The following is a 15,353-nucleotide window of genomic DNA, read 5'->3' on the forward strand; positions in this document are numbered from 1 at the left end:
CTTTGAGAAAGTTCATAGCTGTGTGATACGCTCCCGTACTGATGTCATCTTTTTTATTTACTTTGAAGTAGGCAGGCAGAGAATATCATTCAGATTCATTGAAGGGAGATTCGCATCAGAAATGGTCCGGGGAGTAGGCTTGTTCCGGAGGGCATGGAATTTTAACAGTGGGCAGCTCAGATCGAATTTAACCAAAAATTTTCTCCCGAACCCATAAACTTTAGTAATTCTCTTCCTCATCCACACTTCCTTGAGAGGCTGTGCATTCTTAGAGTAGAATGTTGTAAGTCTCTCTCGCTCAGTTCGGAGGACCACCTCCAGATCATCTGATGGGTGAAGAGGGGCAAACTTGGTGTAGAATTTGCTATAGGAAGAGAGAGAGAGAGAGAGAGAGAGAGCGAGAGAGGAAGATCCAGCTGTTCAGAATCATTTGTGGGGATATCGTAATACATGAGTGGGATAATGTCATGATTACGTAGGATGCCTTCACGACAAAGAGGTGAAATATCATGCATTGGATCAGGGTTGTCCTTTACAGCTTGGATCCTGATGTTGTCCTCTAGTGCTCTGTTGATTTCCTCCTGAGACAATCCATATTTCTGCTTTGGAGGAGGTCCGGAGTGAGCATCTTGTATGTCTGATAGAGGCCCTTTGCCTTTTTTTTGTCTTTCCTCAATGTATCGATTATCAACTTCATGTTTTCATCAATGATAAATGTCGGAGTAGGATTTGGAAGAGGTTCTTTCGGAATTTCATCAGGGATCCGGAGAGGAGAACCTTGGTCAACTGGAGCAATTTTGGGTGCTGGAATTGGTGGAAGCATTGATGTTACATCCCCAAACCAGAATGGCAGAAACATTCGGGGGTGGGTGACTTCACGTAGTACCATAACAATTGAATATCGTAAGGAAAGTAACACAACCATCATATATATAATAAAAACGTACATTGTTGGTAGTTACATGTATCACTGATTCCCTGAGAAATACAAGTGGTTTCGAAAAAGTGTCAACAATAAAGTTGGTGAGTTCATAAGTGTTTTGTACTGAAAAGTATGTCTTTTTGGAAGAAAATAGATGAACGTGGTTTTCAGAAAATCCAATATTTGCCACATATAGTTTGAAAAGTTCCCAAGGTTGGAGGGCGTTAGTATCTTTCATACTTAAATGATAAAGATAAGTTTTGTACTCAAAATAATGTAAATACTGAATGCATGTATGAATCAAGTAAATCAAGCTTGTTTTTATACTTTCGTGTGAATCTTATAACCATACTATTGACACAGACTGCCTGTAACAACATTCTTTAGGTGTTGTAGTGTTATGACATTTGTCACCCCAGACCTACCGGTCTAATTGTAGCTAACAGTTTAGGTGCAGGGTTGTCAATCTCGTATAGATCTATACACAAGTATCACGTTCTCCTTCCAAGAGACTATGGCTTATAATACAGGACTTGAAATGCATACTTAAAAGTACGTTGAAGTTAAATATCTCACATCACTTAGTATAAATAGATTTACGATAAGAAAGACTCTATTTCACTTTAGATGAAAGTAATTCCTTTTTCAAGATGTATACGTATGAATAGATGAATAGTTCGCAAACTATACCCATTATAGTTTTTCTAAAAGTGTGTTCCATTTGGTGAATATAACTTGGTGAAATACTAAACTTTATGAAGTAAGATGTTGGTATCGAAATAACAATAAAATAGATGTTGCATTTATAAAGTGATATGTTTTCTTGTATTGTACTTGTATTCCCCCCCTAAAACATGAAAAGACTTGAAAAGTAGGGGTATGAACTCACTTGTTCGGTTTGAAGAGAGTGAGGCTAGAGTCGGGTAGAACTTCAACTGCGGAAAGCTGCGTCTTCGAGCTTCTCGGGGATCTCGGTAGTGTAGAACCTTCGTCGGGGGCTCGAGTGTGGAACCGAGGGTGTCGGGATGGTCTCTGGTATGCAAGAGTGTGTGAGAGAGAGTGAAATTTTAAGAGAGGTGTGCCAAAATCCGGAGTTTATGCCTTCTATTTATAGGGCTGAAGGCGCGAGTACGTTGAGCGTACCACCAGAGTACGATGGGCGTACGCGTTACACTGGGCGTACTTCGGTTACGTTGGGCTTAACTTTGCGTCATGGCTTACGACTCGGGTCTAGCTAGGCGTAGAGCTTGCAGCCGATGGGACTCGACCCTACACCTGAGTACGCTGGGTGTACTCTTGAATTACGTTGGGCGTAATTCTGGCTTCCATCTTCTAAATTCCGTAACTTTCGCGTACGGGCTCCGTTTTTTGCGTTCTTTATATCCACGCGTAGGTGAGATTATCCTCTACAACTTTCATTTAGACTCCGTCGGCTAGTGTTGACTTTATTTTTTAATGCTATGTTTTTAATAGGCCGGGACTGCTAAAGTCCGTTAAAAATTCATAACTTCCTTATCTGACGTCTGTTTTTGTTTGTCTTTTTATCATCTTAATCCTATTGTGGAGACCTTCAACTCTCGTTTAGGTTGTGTTAGCTAAATATCATCTCATCTTTAATTCGAGTTTTTAGCTCTCTACCGCTGTTACGAAACTTAGAAAATTCGTAACTTCTTCATACGAGGTCCAATTTGGGCGATCTTTTTATGTACGTTTATAGTTTAACGAACTCTACAACTTTTGTTTAGATACTTAAGGCTAAAATGCATTTTATTGGAATTTCACTTTTTACATTAAATAATGTTTTACCGGGTGTGTCGTGAATATTTGAGTGGTCATAGTTTCTTCAATATAACCCGGTTTCGAATGTTCTTTATGTTTTTTGGAAACCTTGGCACGGTATCTAACATTTGATGCATCCCAATTTAGATATTTGAATACTTTATTTTTTAGGCTAATTTTGTTGATTCCAAATAGTTTTCGTTGTATTTGACTTTTGAGTGTTACATTGCTTTTGGAAAAATATAGGGTTGTCACAATTGAAGGCGTGTCTTGGAAGGCTTGGGCAGTGAGTAGTGATTTTGCTTTATCCATTTGAATGCCCATCCGAAGAGCGTCAGGAAAAGAAGATGGCCATGAAGCAGCGGACCAAATTCGTTTTTTTTTCCTCAGTCATGACTTTAGGGAGCATCTTATTCGGAGCCTCGAGACCAAGGACAGACTCTATAACAAATTGTTCTTCAGTTTCTCCCTCAATGTGTTTGGAGGGTGAGGAGAGGTTTTCTTCATCAGAATCGATTTCATATCAGAGTGTAAACTCCAAGGCAGGCTTCCAAGAATGGCTGGCACCTTCTCCCCCTCTTGCATCGGTTATCCTCCAGACCGGTGCAAGCGTTAAGGATTCACGCAGGCCTTCAAATTTTTCGAACACCTTTTGAAGTCCGGTGTTTAGCTACTTTATGAGGTTATCATAGGCTTCTGTAGTGGGGGCTTGAATAGAAAGATGATCAAACAGATGCCCTGGAGCGGCAAACTTTCATTTCGGAACATCAACAATGTTCCATGTGGATCGAAGGAGTTTGATGAGGACTTGTTGAATGATTAGATGCATTTCATCCTTCTTCTTGATTTCTCTCTCAAGCCTCTAAATTTGCTTTTCGTGACGAACATGTGTCTGCTTGATGAGTTTGTTTGTAGTAGACACCAAGTCATCATAAACTTTGAGCATGGTGGTGATTGTATCCAGGTAATGTTCAATGGAGCCATCGTATTTAGCTTCAACTTCTTCCATGGAGTGCTTGAGCCGTAGAGAAATTAACTGGTCCAGTTGAGCTTCTCTTTCCGTAACAAATGGTCTGGAATGCTGAGATATAGATTGAAGAATGGTATCCAGCTTGGAATCAAGTCCGAAAAGCTTTTGATTCACTTGATTTTCGAGATCGGTTGTAGAGGTTTCAATTGAGGAAACCTTCTTCATGGTATCCGACACATTAGTTTGCATCTCAAGGAGAACAAAGGGATTAATTTAGTTGCCAGCGGAAGATCCCGTGTCCGAATTAGAGTGAGGAGATTTTTCTTGATGAGGAGAGGGATTATTGGATGGACCAGGATTTGTTGCCGCATCATCTTCATGAGCTTGAATGTTGGAGTTTGATCCGCCAACCGGAATAGAGGAGGAGGAGGATCCGAAGTCATATGCAGACTTGGATACAGATGCGTTTGATTGAAACCGGACTGAAGGCCTGAGATTTTTATGGGGAACAGTTTTGGCTTCATCATCCAACATGACTTCTTCGGAAAACTCTTCATCCGGATTGGTTTGGAAGACATTCTGATGAGTAGTAACAGGCGGCAGTTCTAAAGCAAGTTCATTATCGGTATCGACATCTGTGGGAGGAACGGAAGGTATGTTGCTTTGGCTGGCTTGGTTGCTCATGGAGATAAGTGTTGACTCCACTTGAGCTCTGGTAAGATCCGGATGCCTGGATGCAGACCGGTTAACAAAATATTCCCATATGGGATCATTAGTACCTGGTCGTCCTGTAGACCTGCTGGGTATCAGACCAGTTGAGGCGTCAGAAGTCGGAGGGACATCTCCAACATCGGAACGCTTGGGGTCCGGAACAGGGGTTCCAGAGTGTGTGCGTGAAGAAGAAATAATGGGATTAACAAATAAGACTCATGAGTTTGTTCCAGGGGCAAGGAACTTTTTTTCAACACCAGCATCTCCTTTTTGGGAAGGAGAGGGTGGATTATGAGCAGACTCCCCGTGATAGTGTGCATGTGATTTTGAAACATCGAGCGGTACCTCGGATGAGTGGGTAGGTGGGGTATGCGGACGACCAGAATCAATCAGAATGCCATGGGTTCCTTCCTGTTGAGAAGAGGAACTGACTTTGGCTTTCTTTATAGGCTTTGGTTTTGTGGGAGAAGTCTTTCGTTTGGCAGACATTTTCACTTTTGCTTCGGACTTAGATGTATTGGCCTCTTCCGGTATGGGTTCAACAGGGACTGGGACAGGTTGTGTCGGGTCAAACACAACCAAAGTCTCCATGTCAAATTTCAAGTGAGTGGAATCGGAAGGAATAAGGGCCAACATGTGGACCGGAAGACGTCTGACCAGACTGAAAGCAGATTGGTCTGGAATATGATAAGATTTAACAGCTTTGAAAGTGACACATACCTCCGTAGGAATGGTGTTGACCGGAAGTGGTTCATAAGTTCATTGAAGATTTGTTAGAGTGTCAGTGCCCAGAACCTAGGGCTTGAGATATCGTTCTCCTTTCTTTTGATGGCAAATTTGCAGAAATCTTGCCACAGGACTTCTGGAAGATCCACAGCGTTGTCACGTCCGGAGTAGATGTTGTAGACGACACTGAGCCAGTCTTTGCTAAGTGTGTCGGTTCCTCGATGCTTTCTGGAGAGCCCTCTGATTATAAGATGCATCAATACGGTCTAGAGCCCTGAGATGGCAGATTTCTTGAAATCTTTAGACTTGTAATCTTGATTGTAACCAATGTAGGTTAAGAACGTCTGAAATTCTTTGATTTCACACCAATCACCTTAAGGAAGGTCGATTTGTAGATTGGAATTGTTCTGTCCCCGATGATTGTTGTTTCAAGTACGTTGTCTTTGAATCTGATACTGGTGAATGCATGATGAAGATGATGAAGTGTTAGTGGAGGTTTAGAGGTTTTTTGTGAGAGGAATGGAGATGCGGTGATTTACGATAAAATCAATCATAACCCTGATAGATTCATCGTAATCCATGGGATTCAGGGAGAAAATTTGACTGGTGTCTCTTAGAAAAGGTTCTCTAGTGGCAGATGATGATAAACCTTTGGAGCCTTTGGCAGTTTTCTTGTGTGCGATGGATTTCTTCGATGTTGATGCAGTTTGAGTGGGTTTTTTTAGAGACGCCATTGTTGCAGGTAGTGAAAGCTTGAAGAACACGATGAACACAGAAAGATTTAAAGGTTTAGAGGGTTTGAGCGCGTAAAGGGAAAAAGGGGATGTTATTAGGTATTTATAGGTAAGTGAAATGGGTCGGGTTAGTCAAAGTAATGATGAGGATCCGAATGTGAAACGGGTTGCATTTGATGAATGGCGCTTTTTAAGGGATGAGTTGACCTGGGAGGCGAAAGGTTAGGGTGAATGTAGTTCAAAATAGTAATCCTTAAACGGTGATTCGATGGTTCCTTTTTGGAGGCGTGCAAACATGTACACGAAAATCAAGGAAGATAGGATAAGGATCTTCTTCAAAGGTAACCGTTGAGAGAAAAACGTTTCACCTTATTATCCTTTGGGATTCCGGATGAATTGTTCCGGACAGAGTGTGATCCGGAGGGTAAAGAGTTGTAATCCGGAACATAGTTGTTTTGATAAAAGGTCCGGAGTGAGTAATAATCGGAAGAGAGTTTCAATTCCGGAGTCAAAAATTTAGTGTGCTGAAAAATTTTGTGATTCCAGAACAAAAGTTCAGTTTGATTAAAAAATGGTTGGTGACTCCGGTGAAGAAATTCCAGAATAGTGATTTTGAGAAAGTTTCCGAAACATGGTTAAGAAAACATTCCGGAGTGAGATTTTAGGAAAGCTTCCGGAGTAGATTTTGAAATTCTGTAGTCGATTTTGAAATTCCGAAGTGCAGAATGTAATACCTTTCCGGAATGGAATTCCAAGATGCCATTATGAAGTATATTCCGAGATGAAAATCAAATATAATGACAATGCGGTCTTAGAATAACAATCAGGATGAACTGTACAACTTAAAACTCAAGTGATGGTCAGAAATAAAGACAAGTAAAATGATCCTATGTATTCTGAGAGAAAGTAGTTCCAAGATGAAAAGATTTTGAGATCGGAACTAGGTTTCTTTCAAATACGTCTATCAAAGAGAACAAGTCTCTTAAAAGAACTGAGGATCTGGTATCATCATACCCATCTTGTTCAGAAAACCATTAAATTTGGTTTCGTCTGATGCCTTGGTAAAAACATCAACAATCTCATCGTCATATGGAACAAAAATGAGTTTAATGTTGCCATTAAGTACATGATCTTTTATGAAATGGTACCTTATATCAATGTGCTAAGTCATTGAGTGCTGAATTGGATTGTGGGAAATCACAATCGCACTTTGAGAATCACAATATATACGAATCTGTTGAAAGCGGTAACCATAATCCAAGAGTTTAGATTTCATCCACAGAACCTGAGATGTACAGCTAGCAGCAGCAATGTATTCGGCTTCGGCTATAAAGAGTGCAATGCAGTTCAGTTCCTTGGATGACCAACTGACCAAACGACCACCTAAGAATTGACAGCCACATGAAGTTTTTTTTCTATCAAGTTGAAGACCACCGTAGTTCGAATCTAAATATGCTTGAAGAAGGAAGCTTTCATTTGTTGGATAACAGATTCCGAGACTCTTTGTGCCTTTAAGATATCGGAAGATTTGTTTTACAGCCAAGAGATGATACATTTTTGGATTGACTGGAAATCTGGCACATAAACATGTTAAGAACATGATATCCGGATGACTTGCTGTGAGATAGAGTAGGGATCCAATCATTCCACGATATTTCTTTTCGTCAACTGAAACACCGGAAGGGTCGACAAAGATCTTGTGTCCGAAGCCCATTGGTACCTTGGCTAAGGCACATGTGTCCATTGAATATTTATTGAGGAGTTCTGAAATGTACTTCTCTTGGTGAATGAAGATTCCTCTATTAGTCTGTTTGACTTGAAGGCCAAGAAAGAAGCTTAACTTCCGATTCATGCTCATTTGGAATCGATTGATCATCATTTTAGCGAAGTCAGCAACCATAGATGAATCCGTAGATCCAAAAATGATGTCGTCCACATAAATTTATACCAGCATGACATGTTTTCCATTTGATCTTTGAAACAGAGTAAAATCCAGAATTCCTCTTTGGAAACCGGAGCGCTTGAGAAAATCTGTGAGGGTCTCGTACCATGTGCAAGGAGCCTGTTTGAGTCTTTAGACAGCCTTCCAAAGTTTGTAACAGTAATTGGGAAATGAGAGATTCACAAAACCGGGGGGCTGTTGAAGGTATACTCCAGTGTCGAGTTCACCATTTAGGAAAGCACTTTTGACATCCATTTGGTAAACTTTGAAGCGTTTATGAGCAGCATAAGCAAGAAAGATTCTGATAGTTTCTAGTCTTGGAATAGGAGCAAAGGTCTCATCGTAGTCGATCCCTTCAATCCGAGTAAAGCCTTTGGCCACCAGTATTGCTTTATTTCGGATAATGACTCCTACATCATCTAGCTTGTTACGAAACACCCATCTTGATGGGATGGTTTGGAGGAGGAGGTACGAGAGTACATACTTCATTTCTATCAAATTCTGCCAGTTCTTCTTGCATGGCTGTAATCCAATCAGCATGCTCTAATTCTTCCTTGATGGATTTGGGTTCAAACATGGATACGAATGCTGAGAAATGACATTCATTTTGGACACTTGTAGCAGCACGAGTCTGTACACCGGCATTGAGGTTTCTAGTCACTTAGTTTGGAGGATGATCTTTGGTCCAGAAATGCAATCTTGGAAGTTTTTGAGCAGCAGGCGATCCGATATCAACAATAGGATTAAGTTGCTCCCCCTGAATGGTCTGCATTTGAGGATGATGCTCCCCCTGAACTTCTGAACCATAGAGGTTAACATCATCATTTGAAGGGAACTCAAAGAAATTTTCATTGTCATCGATTTTAATCAGATTTGAGTCATCAAAATCAAAAACTGCATCTTGGAAGCTGTCAACATTTGATTCAATAGAGGGATGATTCTCCCCCTCAACCTGAGAAGGTTGAAATGGTTCGGAATCAAATGGAGGGAGACTCGGAATCAGAACGGAGATGTTGTGCGATACAGGAGCTTCCGAAGGAGAATTTGTATTTGGAGTAGGCCTCGTTCGAGATTCCGAATCAAGGGCAGTTTCAGAAGGACCAAAGAGAGTTTCAAAGTCTACTTCATGAATTACTTTAACGTTTGGACATTCCGGAGGAGGAGCAACAGATTCCATGATGTGAGTGGTGATGTGAATGGGACTGGAACTCTGAACAAGGTTGTCATCAAAGATAACATCATAACTTTCTTCAATAACTCGAGTAGGTCGATTAAGGACTTGATAAGCCTTTGATTTTGAGGAATAACCAAGGAAAATAGCTTCGTCGGCCTTGGGTTGGAACTTGGTGATATTGTCATATTTATACTTATTTTTAGGCAATATTTAAGTACATTTTTATTAATAAATTGATAATATGTTTAGAATAATGATACTTATGACTTTAAATTGTTATTTTCAGTCAATATAAAGGATTTTCGAAGAGAGGGACCAAAAGTGCCAAAATGTGGAACATGGGAGGCTTGAAAGACAAGAAAATAATAAATTCACGATAAACATTCAATTCACGACGTGGCGATGAAGCCCACGACGTGGCACGGCTGTTCCAGAAGATAGACATCGCGACGCGGAGGATTTCCTTGAAGGATACGGATTACGTGAAGCCCACGACGTGGCACATCTGGCCACGACGTGGCGTGGGTTTTTGAAGATTATATAAGTGCTCCTGATTATTACGAAAGAAAGAAGCTTTTGGCAGAAGAAAAGAGTTACAAGAGACGATTCAGAGCGAAAGAAGGGTTCTGGAAGAGGGTTTTCAACACCAAAAGGAGTAAAGGTTTATATTTTAGTTAAATAAGAACATGTCTTTCATTATTTTTAGCTGTGTTGGTCTAGTTGCTATGATGAGCAGCTGAATCTAGCTACTCATGTTTAGCTAGATGAAGCTTTAAACTTATGAATAGTTATGTGCTTATGGATTAAGTTTAGTTGGTAAAAAAATTGCTTGTGTTTGATTTGTATAACCTAGCATGCTATTATTTGTTTTTCTAATTGCTTGATTGCATGTTCTGTGTAGCTTAGTGAACATTAAACTGCATGAACCTGTTTACCTACTAATTTAGTGAACATTGAATTGTTAGAGCTAGGATTGACCAATTTTAGTTAGTAATTAGAATAAATAAAGCTTAGTTATGCTAGAGAACGTGTATTGTGATCATAATTGCGTTTATACAACAAATCTTACATAGCATATTTACATTCATAATTAGTTCTGTGTTTAATTATATGTGAACATACATGGTTTGACATGAATTAGTTATTTATTGGTAAGATAGAACTAAATTACTAATACAACTAAAAACCAACTTAATAATCCGTAATCATTAGCTAGCCATTAGGGAGAAGTGGATTCAAACTAAACAAGAGTGTGTTTTTATTTATTGAATTTGATTTAAGTTCATCTGATCTTGTAAAACCAGATAAAACCCCTTTTAAACTTGTTAATAAATTAGGTTAATTTAATAGTAAGTAAATTAATTAGAACACCGTTCCCTGTGATCGACACCCGACTTACCCAAGCTATAATGTAATTTGACTAGGTACACTGCCTATAAGTGCATAGTTAGTTAAGTTTGTTAGGTTATAAATATTAAAATTAGTGAGTACTTTTGTGCACATCAAGTTTTTGGCACCGTTGCCGGGGAACGGATTAGTTTTTAGCTTATTTATTTGCATTAAATTGATCGATCCTTTTTGTGGAATAAAAACCACAAAAAGTTAATTTTTCAGCAAAATAAAAATTTTTCTGTCAGACACAGAGTCCACGACATGGCGTAATACCTGCCACGACGTGGACAGATAGAAAACTAAATTTTTAGTTTTTAGTTAGTTTTTCTTATTTTAGTTCAGTTTTACGTTTTTAGTTTAGCAAGTTGCAGGAGTTCATGACCAGAAGCTCAAACACACACTTGGTGCCACCACTTGAAGACCCCGAGTCTGCACTTCACAAGAAAAAGACGCCCTTGCAAGAATTGAAGTCAGCTTTTTATAGGAAGTCGGGAAAGAAGACAGGAGAGTCAAGTTCATCAGCGAGGCACAAGAGCAATCTTGAGCATTTGGATCATATACTCGTCCAAACCGAGTCCGAAAGCGATACCGAGCCAGAATTTGAAGAACACACGAGCGAACCCGAGAACGAGCCAAGGAACGAGATGGCAGCGATTGAAGAAATGTCCATGGGAGCTTACAAGAAGCGGATCCGAGAAAATGTGGGTCCCGGTTTAGTCCAACCTGCAATACCGGCCACTACCACATTCGAGCTGAAGGGACACATATTGACCTCACTGAAGGACATCCCATTTTTCGGGAAAGATCATGAGGATGCTTTTAAGCATCTAGATGAAGTCAACGAAATTGAGGATTACTTCAATGTCCCAAATGTCAACAAAAACACAGTCTTGCTTAGGATGCTTCCCATCACTTTCAAAGGAGCTGCTAAGGAGTGGTTGAAAGCACTCCCACCGGGTACAATCACCACTTGGGCTCAAATGCGTGAGCAATTCCTGGACCAGTTTTGCCCACCATCCAAGATAGCCAAACTCAAGAAGGCAATAGCCAATTTTGAGCAACAGCCGGGGGAGTCACTATACGAATCATGGGAGCGGTACAAAGGCTTGCTCAGAAATTGCCCTCAACATGACCTAAATGTGCAGCAAGAGATGTCAATCTTTTATGATGGGGTCAATGTGATGACAAGACAACTCCTTGATTCTCAAGGACCGTTGACAAAGAAAAATCCAAGGGAGGTCGAGGAGCTAATTAAAGAATTCGCAAAACACTCTCGCGAATACCACAACCCAAGGCAAGATGGAATCAAAGGCGGTGGAGGGGCCCAAACTGAAGAAATTGCAGCTGTCATGTCCATGCTGAATAACATGGATCGCAGGATAACACAAATGGACCAGTCAATACATGCCATAAGAGTGGGGTGCGAGAGATGCAGTGGTCCACACTTGACCAAGGACTGCAATGTAGATGAGTTTGGGAACAGAAAAGCTCAAGTGTGCTACTCTAGTGGGGATAAGTTTGATGAGGACTGGAGGAAACCGAAGAAGGAGTGGCTGCCATATGAAGAGTATAAGAAGCAAAAAGAAGAGAAATATAGGCAGACAGGTCGAGGCCTTTATCAAAAGGAGCAGCCACCAGCCGAGAAGAAACCCGACCTAGAGACCATTTTGATAAAGTTGATGGAGGCTTCGTAAAAGAGACACGATGCCACTGATTCCGCCATTTTGGAACAACAAACTTTGATAAAGAACCAGCAAGCCTCCATCCATAACCTTGAAGTACAATTTGGTCAACTAGCCACTCTAGTTCATGAAAAATTGTCCCCGAAGAATCCCGAAGTAAAGACCCAATCTCACGTAATGGCCATCGATACTGAAGAAGATGCAATATCTGAGTTCCTGGAGGCATTGGAAGAAGAACCGCAGCAGCCCAAGAAATCAAGGATCGAAAGTGGAAAAATTGCTGAACCAGGCTCGCCACGACGTGGCACTCCTGTTGCCACGATGTGGCGCATGTCTGATCAAAAATACTTTGAGCCCGTTCCAGCTTATCATCCACCTTTGCCATTTCCCACCCGAGCTACACTCAGTCAACTGGAGAACAAGCATTTAGAGTTTGTAAAGCATGTGAAGGGGATCCCAATTAATACCCCCTTTGTCGAGTCCTTATCCAAAGCTCCCGAGAACCAGAAATTACTGCAAGACTTGATAGACACTTGAAGGCAATTAAATAAGCAGTCTACAGTGATTCTAAGTGAACAAACTTCAAAAGCTGTGTTGGGAGAAACACCAGAAAAGATGGGGGATCCTGGACACCTCACTCTTCCATGTGAGTTTCGGAATAAAATGAAGGTTAATGCTTTAGCCGATTCTGGGGCTAGCATTAATCTGATGCCTTTTTCATTTTATCAAAAATTAGATATTCAGAAGATGAAGGCTACAAAAATGAAGATTCACATGGCGAATCGTTCAGTGACACAACCCCGTGGCATCGTGGAGGATATTTTTGGTGAAAATTGGAAAATTTGTTTTTCCAATATACTTTGTAGTATTATAGATGAAAGAAGATCCGGATGTTCCAATAATCCTTGGTCGGCCATTGCTAAACACTGCTGGAGCCCTTGTTGATATCCGCGAGTCTAAGCTCACTTTGAGGGTTGGAGATGAACAAGAAGTCTTTGGGATAAAAGATGACTTTCAAGAAGATAAAGAAGAGGTGTTCACAATTAATGAAGAGAATGAACTAGAAGAATTGGAAAAGCTTGTGGAAGAAGAGATAAAGGCAGTTCATCAAGTCAAAAGGACAAAACCGAGGGCATATGTTCCGTATTTGATTAAAGTCATAGCTTACAAGAGTCTGCCTTCTTGGGTGAGCGAAGACGATGAGGAAATGACAAGTGATGAAGAGGAGGTCACTTCAAGAGTAACAAGGCCGGTGGTGAAAGAGGAGGAGAATGATATGGAGTGCAAGGAACAAACGAAGGGCACAAAACGCAAGCTTGAAGAAGAGGGCAAGGAAAAAAAAGGAGAATTCAAAGAAGGCATATAAAAGATGAGTTCAAGCTTACAAGCGGCGGTTCAAGGAACAAAAGATCTTAATGGTGGACTCTTCCGAAGATTCAACGTAGAAGGCACGGAGTCCAGCTCAAGACTCCAAGAAAAAGAAGCGCTTCTCGGGAGGCAACCCGAGCTTGGTTTGCATTTTCTTTTCTTTTTAAATTCTTTAGCTTTTAATTATGAAAGACATCAATTCATCATCTAAAAACTGATAATTGGTAAAGAATTAGCTGTGGGGAACTTTAATTAATAATGATATGCAAAGTAGTTAGTTAAAATGTATGCTTTTAAAGAATTGTGCAATTTGGCAGTTTCCACGACGTGGGCATAGCCAGCCACGTCGTGGGTCGAAATGAAAACACGGGACTATAAAGCAGATTTAAGGTCCACGACATGGGCATAGCCAGCCACGTCGTGGCCTTTAAAAATCAGGGGGACCATTTCCTTAAAACCCGTTGACCAATAAGCCCCAATCATACTTAAAGACTGCCGCATGAACGGGAACAGCATAACCCCACAGCAAATTTCTTAATCTACTTCCAATATCCTTGCAAGATCTTGCCAATTTAATCTACTTGGTATGTGTTTTACTCATTATTTTGTAGTTAGTTCTTCCAATTTCAAGTTTTCATGGTTAGGGATTGTATGGTTCACGAAATTGGTTGAATCTAGTGGTTAATTTTAGATTGAATATCCTTTAAATGTCCATAGGAACAAACCCCAAGCACTAATTTTGGTAGATACGGCATGCACATGGACCGATCTGAAAACTATGACCGATCGCGGCCCACGACGTGGTGTAGCCTGGCCACGTCGTGACTTCTGTGAAACAGGTTTCAATTGTTTTAATGTGTTGGTTGTTTGCTGCTTTGGTTTGCTTTTGTATGCAGAAATGGGACCACGACGAGCTGTTCCACAGGAGGAAAACCCGGTAGATGTAGCAAGCATACATCCCTTATACCAGTTTCCTCAAAACATTCCCCGACCGTTGTTAACTACTTACGAGAATCGGCTTGGATGGTTGTATAATAGGGAGTTTGCAATAGCCCCAATTATCGATTGGGGATGGCTTGGTGGAGTGGGAATGGTAGCTGAGTTGGAACGTTATTGGTCGAAGACTTATGTTGGAGATCGGTTTTCTTTCACTTGTCACGGGTGGAGGAATTTATTTGCCATTCAAGAACCCGTGTACCGGGAATTATCGGTAGAGTTTTTCTCTACCGTATGCTTCGAGGATCGTACCCTTGATTTCACCTACAACCGGGCACTTGTGTTTCGTTTGGGTGGTGTTTATAGAGAGTGTAGTCTTCGGAAATTTTCTTGGCGTATGGGGCTCTATACAGAAGTGGAGACGCAATCTCCGTTTTTCATTCCGTTCTTGCTTGGATGTGTTCGAGATTTTGCTCCCTGTACTATGGATGTGCAGTTCTGGCGGGGCATTTCTAACCATGAGTACAACACTCGTGACTCGAGTGAGTCACAAATTCGGAATCCTGTTTTCTGATTTTTGCACCGCCTTATCACTTTTTCAATAAATCACAAGCATCATGGTGATAAAGTCCCCATTCAGAATCTGTTTTATTTATGGACTCTTATTACCCCGGGAGTTTGTTGTGATTTACCTTATATGTTGGCGAGGTTCATGGGGAAGAAAGTGGCCAACTCTAGGCCCGGTAGCCCGATTACTGGGGGGCATTTGGTTACTCGCCTGGCTAGGTCATATCATATTTTGACCCATGACTTTCTGAGGAATCTTACTCGATTCCCGGACACAGACTTGACCATTCAAGTCTTGGGTGTAATGAGGGCGGTGGTGAATATCGGGGGTCGTTTTGTTATACCGCCGATAGATGACGAGCAAGAGGAGGTGCAGCCAAGACAGCAACCACCAACCAGACCGCGGCGTCGGAATGTGCGGGCTAGAGGTGAAGTCGAGAGAGAACGTGT

The 15,353-nt window shown here is 41.0% G+C and overlaps 1 non-coding gene across 1 annotated transcript; it reads right to left on the reverse strand.

Annotated features, from left to right (window-relative positions):
- Positions 1–11,378: 11,378 nt before the first annotated feature.
- LOC145103485 (small nucleolar RNA R71) lies at positions 11,379–11,485 on the reverse strand. Its single transcript, XR_013706576.1, has one exon. It is a non-coding gene; the product is annotated as a small nucleolar RNA R71 (small nucleolar RNA).
- Positions 11,486–15,353: the final 3,868 nt, after the last annotated feature.

This window comes from Lactuca serriola, chromosome 4 (genome assembly GCF_051521515.1).
Source record: "Lactuca serriola cultivar US96UC23 chromosome 4, Lser_US96UC23_V15, whole genome shotgun sequence".
In the NCBI taxonomy this organism is placed as follows: Eukaryota; Viridiplantae; Streptophyta; class Magnoliopsida; order Asterales; family Asteraceae; genus Lactuca; species Lactuca serriola.